The sequence below is a fragment of the Tympanuchus pallidicinctus genome, unplaced genomic scaffold (assembly GCF_026119805.1).
Source record: "Tympanuchus pallidicinctus isolate F22 unplaced genomic scaffold, pur_lepc_1.0 scaffold31, whole genome shotgun sequence".
NCBI classification, from domain to species: domain Eukaryota; kingdom Metazoa; phylum Chordata; class Aves; order Galliformes; family Phasianidae; genus Tympanuchus; species Tympanuchus pallidicinctus.
In genome coordinates this window covers 11498776-11504751 of record NW_026294749.1, presented here as the reverse complement: position 1 = coordinate 11504751, position 5976 = coordinate 11498776, and the positions used below count along the sequence as shown (strand labels likewise).

At 40.0% G+C, this 5976-nt stretch overlaps 1 long non-coding RNA gene across 1 annotated transcript; it reads left to right on the top strand.

The window, feature by feature from the left end:
• Positions 1–862: 862 nt before the first annotated feature.
• On the top strand, positions 863–5380 carry LOC128087947 (uncharacterized). Its single transcript, XR_008210085.1, has 3 exons — positions 863–1102; positions 2395–2541; positions 5287–5380. It is a non-coding gene; the product is annotated as an uncharacterized LOC128087947 (long non-coding RNA).
• The last annotated feature ends 596 nt before the right edge of the window (positions 5381–5976 follow it).

Sequence of the window (5976 nt, the reverse complement as noted above, 5' to 3'; positions counted from 1 at the left end):
CTACTATAAGTGTATCTGCAGTTGCTGCAAGAGCAAATTTTACCTGTTTTGCACTAATTCCCATATCATTTTTTTCTTTATGGTCTATTTCATAGACTCTATGCATTCAGTTTTTGGAAGCATTTTACCTGCATTGAACATGTTGTGGAAAGAATAGGAACCAGAGGAAGTTAGAGAATCATTCCTTTACATCAAATTACAAAGGGCACTGAAATGTATGAAGGCAAATGTACTTAAACTGCTGTCAGAAGAAGTTTCCTCTTGATAAGTTTTAAGGGAAATCTGAAACTGCACTTCAAACTTATCCATCCCTAGCCCTCCTGTATATTAACTTGTTTGTTTTCCTTATGATTGTTCTTTCTATTTCTGTTTTGTTTAGGTTTTTTTTTCAGATTTGAGTATTAGATTTATATTTTTCTCACTTATGCCTTTACAAGACAAGAATACATCTATATCTCCAAAATAAATCAAAGCAGGCACTATTCAGGTCAAATTACAGCAGAGGTGTTCCCAGAATTCAAATCCAGATTTGACTTCAGATGACAAAAACTCCATCAGAACAAAACTCTCAAGACTTTAAAATTTATGCTAACATATTTGTACTAATTTGAATAGCAAGACCTATTTCTGACTTTGGATTGGGAGTCTTAAACTAGTAATGGAGATAGGGGATTATTGCTAGTTAAAGAAAAAAAGGATATTAGCTACTCTTCTGCAGGCTGCAGACAGTTTTTAAGACTAGAGGGAAAAGCTTAGTAGGAGTAGCAGTAAGAAGCAAATGAGAGGTAAGGAAAAGGATAAAACCTTAGCATCCTATCTACTCCGTTGGCTTCTTTAGGCTTTCATACCCCCTCCTGCTCTGCTCTGCTGCTGGTCAGATGCTGCCTACCTGAAACTGCCAGATGTGCTGATCTCACTCAATTCGTAACAGCTGAGGTTCTGGCTCTGCCTGCCTTTGCCTGAAGGTGTCTGTGAGAGGCACTCTTGACTTCTGTGAATTTTGGAGATGATCAGATCAAGACCTGCTGAAGTAATCCAGACAGTGGAGGTCCTACTTCTTACTTTGTGCTGGTGCAGGTGTGACCAAACTCCAATGAATTAGGTGAGTTAACTCTCTTCTGAAACTGCAAATAGAATGAGAAATAATAGTAGGTGATTAATAATAACCTAGATAATGGATAATTCTAAGTGTGACATAGGCAAATAAAGGGTAAATTTTAATTTTATGGTCACAATAAAGTAATAACTTTTTATGATAATTGCTCAAAGAACCTACAGTAAGCTAACAGTTGCTTGTGTGTCAGATTAGATAGCACGATCTGCTACTGAAAGCATAAACACTGTCTGTCTGTGTACACAGTGCTGTTTGCATAATTGAAACACCAGAGGGGACAAATTTGGTTTTAAAGAATTGGCAGTGATACTATATATTCAACCATCTATGTTTGAAACCTCTTGAGCTTGGCTCAAAAATGGGACTTGACGAGCTCAATTTCCTTACATTTGCCTTCTGAGCCATTAGATTTGGGTCACGTAGTGTTTTCATAATCCCAGTACTCTAGTCCTTGCAGCTTGAAGAATACCTGTTACAGTCTGCCTCGCAACGAAACAAGAGCTGGCAATGGCCTAAAAGTGACGCAGAGTCTTAAAAAGATAGAATCAGATTTTATGTCTCTTCAAAGGAAGCTATCATTCAAATCAATGGGACTTCAATGGAGCAGGTGATTACTGAAGGCCAGACTGGTTTCCCAGTGCCCTAGCTGCCATCCTGGGCTTGTCTTTGTCTTCACAGAGGCTGCACACTGCCATGCTAAGATGTGCGTTTTTCAGTCATAAAACAACCTGTTCACAAGTCCTCAGGTACATGTTATGCTCTCTCTGGACACATAACTTGATTTCTCAAGTTGTAATTTGTATTTGATCAAATTCTCCTAAATTTATCCCTCTGCCTATTTGGAACCACTTTGTTTTTCTGAGGGTTTTTTTTTTATTATTTTTTTATTTTTTTAAGGGTACACAGAATGACATGGAGGTGGTGGTTGTCAGTCAAGAATTGGCAATGAACGAGAAGTTGAGTAGAGAGGACTTTCATAAACTGCCTTGTGTGGTCCTCAGGGACAGTCAGCTTCATGGGGAGAAGCTAGCAGATGCTGAGAGGGGAAAAATGGGCGAGGAGGAGCTGGCAAACTGAGCAAAGCAAAGTGAGAAGTGCAGGCTTTGGAGAACCAACTAGTTTGATAGTAGGAAGATGTACAAGATCAAAATGAAAGTCCCTGCAAAGACATCAACAACCCTTCCAAACCTAAGTGCTCTATAGGACAGAAGGAACTTACATTTTTGTCTGAGCTTAGTAAGTAGCTGACTAATCCTCTGTTTCTTGTTTTTCTGTTTTAGGGCTAACAGTAGTAAAGCTTGAAAGAAGAAGATTTTGACCAAGTGACTTGTCCATTAATTGCACTGTAAGTTTAAGGCCCAGGAGGTGATGCTGGCTGCATGCAGTTGCAAAAATATAGAGTGCTGAGGAGAAAGTTACACTGAGAGGTAGATGCCTGACAAGCATGTAATTTTTTTTCTATCTTCTGCAGCACTGTGTAAATTATGTGTAGCAGCACGACATTATTCCTGGTAAAATATTTGTGTCAAGGTATTGCTCCTTGTAAATCATCCAATAAGGTGAGAAACAGATGTCTGTGTTGCTGTGCAAATTCCACCAGGAGAAAAAGTTCAGAAATATCTTGTCAGTTTTGGGAAGTTCCAAGTTGCATCATACCCTGTGCAGTAAAGGTATATAGTATTTTGGGCATTGGGCACCCTTGTTTAAAATCTTCAGCTGTCTCAGTTCATCCTAGTGGAAACCTGGTGCTGCAGTCAGTGTGCTGCAGCTGCTCCTTCGGCTCGGCTCTGGCAGGGGTTTGAGGCTCTGCTTGGATTCCTTCCAATCACTTTTGCTCTTTTCATTCTCTGGAGGAGAAGGTGTATGTGGAAACACCCTCCTGTTCATCCTTTCCCTAGTCAGAAGCATTGTAAAATCCATAAACAAAATGTTGCCTGCTGATTCCAGACCCGCAGTGTGCAGCAGACCAGCAGGCACCCTCGCTACAGGATGTTTTAACTCCAGCTGATAACTGCTTCATAGATTTTTTACATGTGATTTGGGAAGAGACAGAACCCCTGTGTGGGCTAGCTCCCTCTCCAGAGCAGTGAAAGTGATGATGCAGAAAAACGGTGGCTCTTCTACTGGTGATTTCATTAAATAATAATAAAGAACCCATTTTAAGGAAACAAAGGAAACCTGGTAGGGCCCTGTCAGTGGTCTTGCCGTGACTCTATAGAGCTGGGTGTCTGCTGTATTAATTCTCCCCACTGCAGCTTTTTCCAGCTCTTCCCCAGAGCGCTGGTAATTGCCTGCTTTGGGTGCCTGTGACATTCATAGCGCGAGGCCCAAGAGTTTCGACCACTGTCACAAGATTGGTCATCCAAGAACAATCGATTCCTAAATGGGCCTGAACTTTGTGTGACCTGAAATATAGCAGCAAGTATTACAAGCTGAGACATCTGGTGGACAATAAAACTTTTTTTTATTTGTTTTCTACATGAAGCAGCTGTACTTGAGCAGATGACTAGGGGCTGTGCAATCAAAGTGTGAATAGCTGAATAAGCAAATTATATTAGGCTTCTTAGGCTCTTATTTAAATGCTGCATGTTCCTTTTTAATTTTGCTTTATTAACATCTACCAAAAACACAGCAGTGTTGGCATTATGCTTATTAGTGACTTATTTGCTTCATTAAAATTTACAGCACGTTTCACATTCACCATCTGGGACAGCTTCTCCAATGTTTATGGTTAAAATGTAACTTAAAACTAGTCTATCAGTCTAAAATAAAGAATTTTATAGAGAAAACTCTTTTTTCAGATACCAGTGATAACTCTTTTCTGTAGTGTTCTTGTGGGCAAACAGTACACTAGTTTGCACAGTCACTGTGGTACAACTTAGTGCTAGGATACAGACAAGTATTTGTACTTTCAATAAAAGATGCTGTATGTAAAGAAGAGGTTGATCGTGCTACTGCTTGGAAAGCCACAGCTTATGGAGTATAGAGAAGGAATTAGAGGAACTTCAGACTAAGAGACCATCTGGGTCACTGAGTCAAAATCCCTGCTATTGCAAGTAACAACCTCAGATAATCTCTTTCCAAAGGGTCAGAGAGAGAATAAACGGTGCAAGAAAAAATGTGAATGTGCTGAAAGGCAGCATATATGAACAGAGCTCAGAACCTGAGCCTCTGCAGTTTCCAGAAGTGAGCTGCCTTGCTGCTAACCACTTCAGAGTGTGGGTAGAGCAGCTCATGACTGCCTTTGATTAACTCTGCACACATAGCTTTTCATTCTTCCCCCTTTTTTTCTGCTTTTCCTTACTGTTGAGTCATGAAGATGGGAAACCCACTTTCTTTTTATTCTGTGCGAACTTCAAAAAGTTGTTGTGTGCTGAGAGGATGGAGTGAAGGAAGGAGGAGACAAGCATGTGATATACTTGTATGAAGAACATAGGCCTTCCCTACCATTTCGAGTCTGAGAGAGAAGTCAATTCAAAACAGTATTTTTCCTGAAGTTGCCAGTAGGGATGTCAAACATTAAAATTTCATTCTCTCTTTGAGGTTTTTTTTTTCTTTTTTAATTCCCTAAGGGTAACATTCGTTCTCCACAAAACCACATGAAAAATGAATTAAAAATTGAGTGCATAGCAGCTCTGAATGTGCCCAGATCTTCCTCAGGTCCCTCCCTGAAAGTAAATTTCCTATGTAGGGCATAGAGAAATAGACTCAGAAAGTTTTGAGTTGGAAGGGACCGTTAGTGGCCATCTAGTCCACACCCCTGCAATGAACAGGGATGCCTACATTTAAATCAGGTTGCTCAGAGCCCCATCTACCCTGACCTTGAATGTCTTCAAGGACAGAGCATCCACCAGCTCTCTGGGCAACCTATTCCAGTGCCTCACCACCCTTACTGTAAAAAACTTCTTTTTTATATCCAATCTAAATCTCCCCTCTTTTAGTTTGACACCATTTCCCCCTGTCCTATCACAACAGACCCTGCTAAAAAGCCTGTCCCTTCCTTCTTATACCACCCCTGTAGGTAATTAAAGGCTGCTCTCAAGTTTCCCCAGAGCCTTCTCTTATCCAGGCTGTAGCTCTCTCAGCCTCCCCTTGTAGGGAAGACATTTCATCCCTTGGATTATTTTTGTGGCCCTAATCAAGACAGTTTGTTTGTTTGTTTGTTTATTTAGGCTGTAAGTCATGAATTCTGAAGTATTTCCATCACAAACCATCGATATGTTCCTCAGTGGCTGTGCCAGAACAGGACAAACCCAAGGCATGCACCTACAGGTAACAGACTCCAGCAGCTCTCACACGTTCGTGTATCTCAATGTCTTGCTGGTTTACATGCACATCTGTGAATTCTCCCTCCTGTCACTTGGTTTTTAGGTACATATTTCATGAGATAGAGGAGTGGCAATAACTTTATTGTAAGCTTATCTCTTTGTATGTATGACTTCCTACTGATACAGCATCACAGCAAATATTACAAGATCCTTTAGGTGTGAGCATGGCCATAGACCTACAGATACATGAGTATCCCTTTCTGCCATTGCTGCTTAAGCTCTCCCTTGGATTCAGTGTGAAGTACATCCCACTTCTTCAAAGCTGTTGTTTTGTCTAATGGATGCATATTGTTTCATCTTCCTTTTTATTTCACAGCGCAAAATGAAATATTTTTAAAAGATGGTTAAACATGATGGTTCATGTGTAAAGATGACTAGAATAAATTTAGAAGGGAGAAAACTATGTATATGGAAGGTTAGTAACAATCTGATCAAAATTGCTTAAATTCTTCTTTTTGATTCTTTGATCTCCTATTTTGCTGCCCTTGAAAATTCACATACAAGTGAATTATGAATAAACAAGAAAAAAAATGT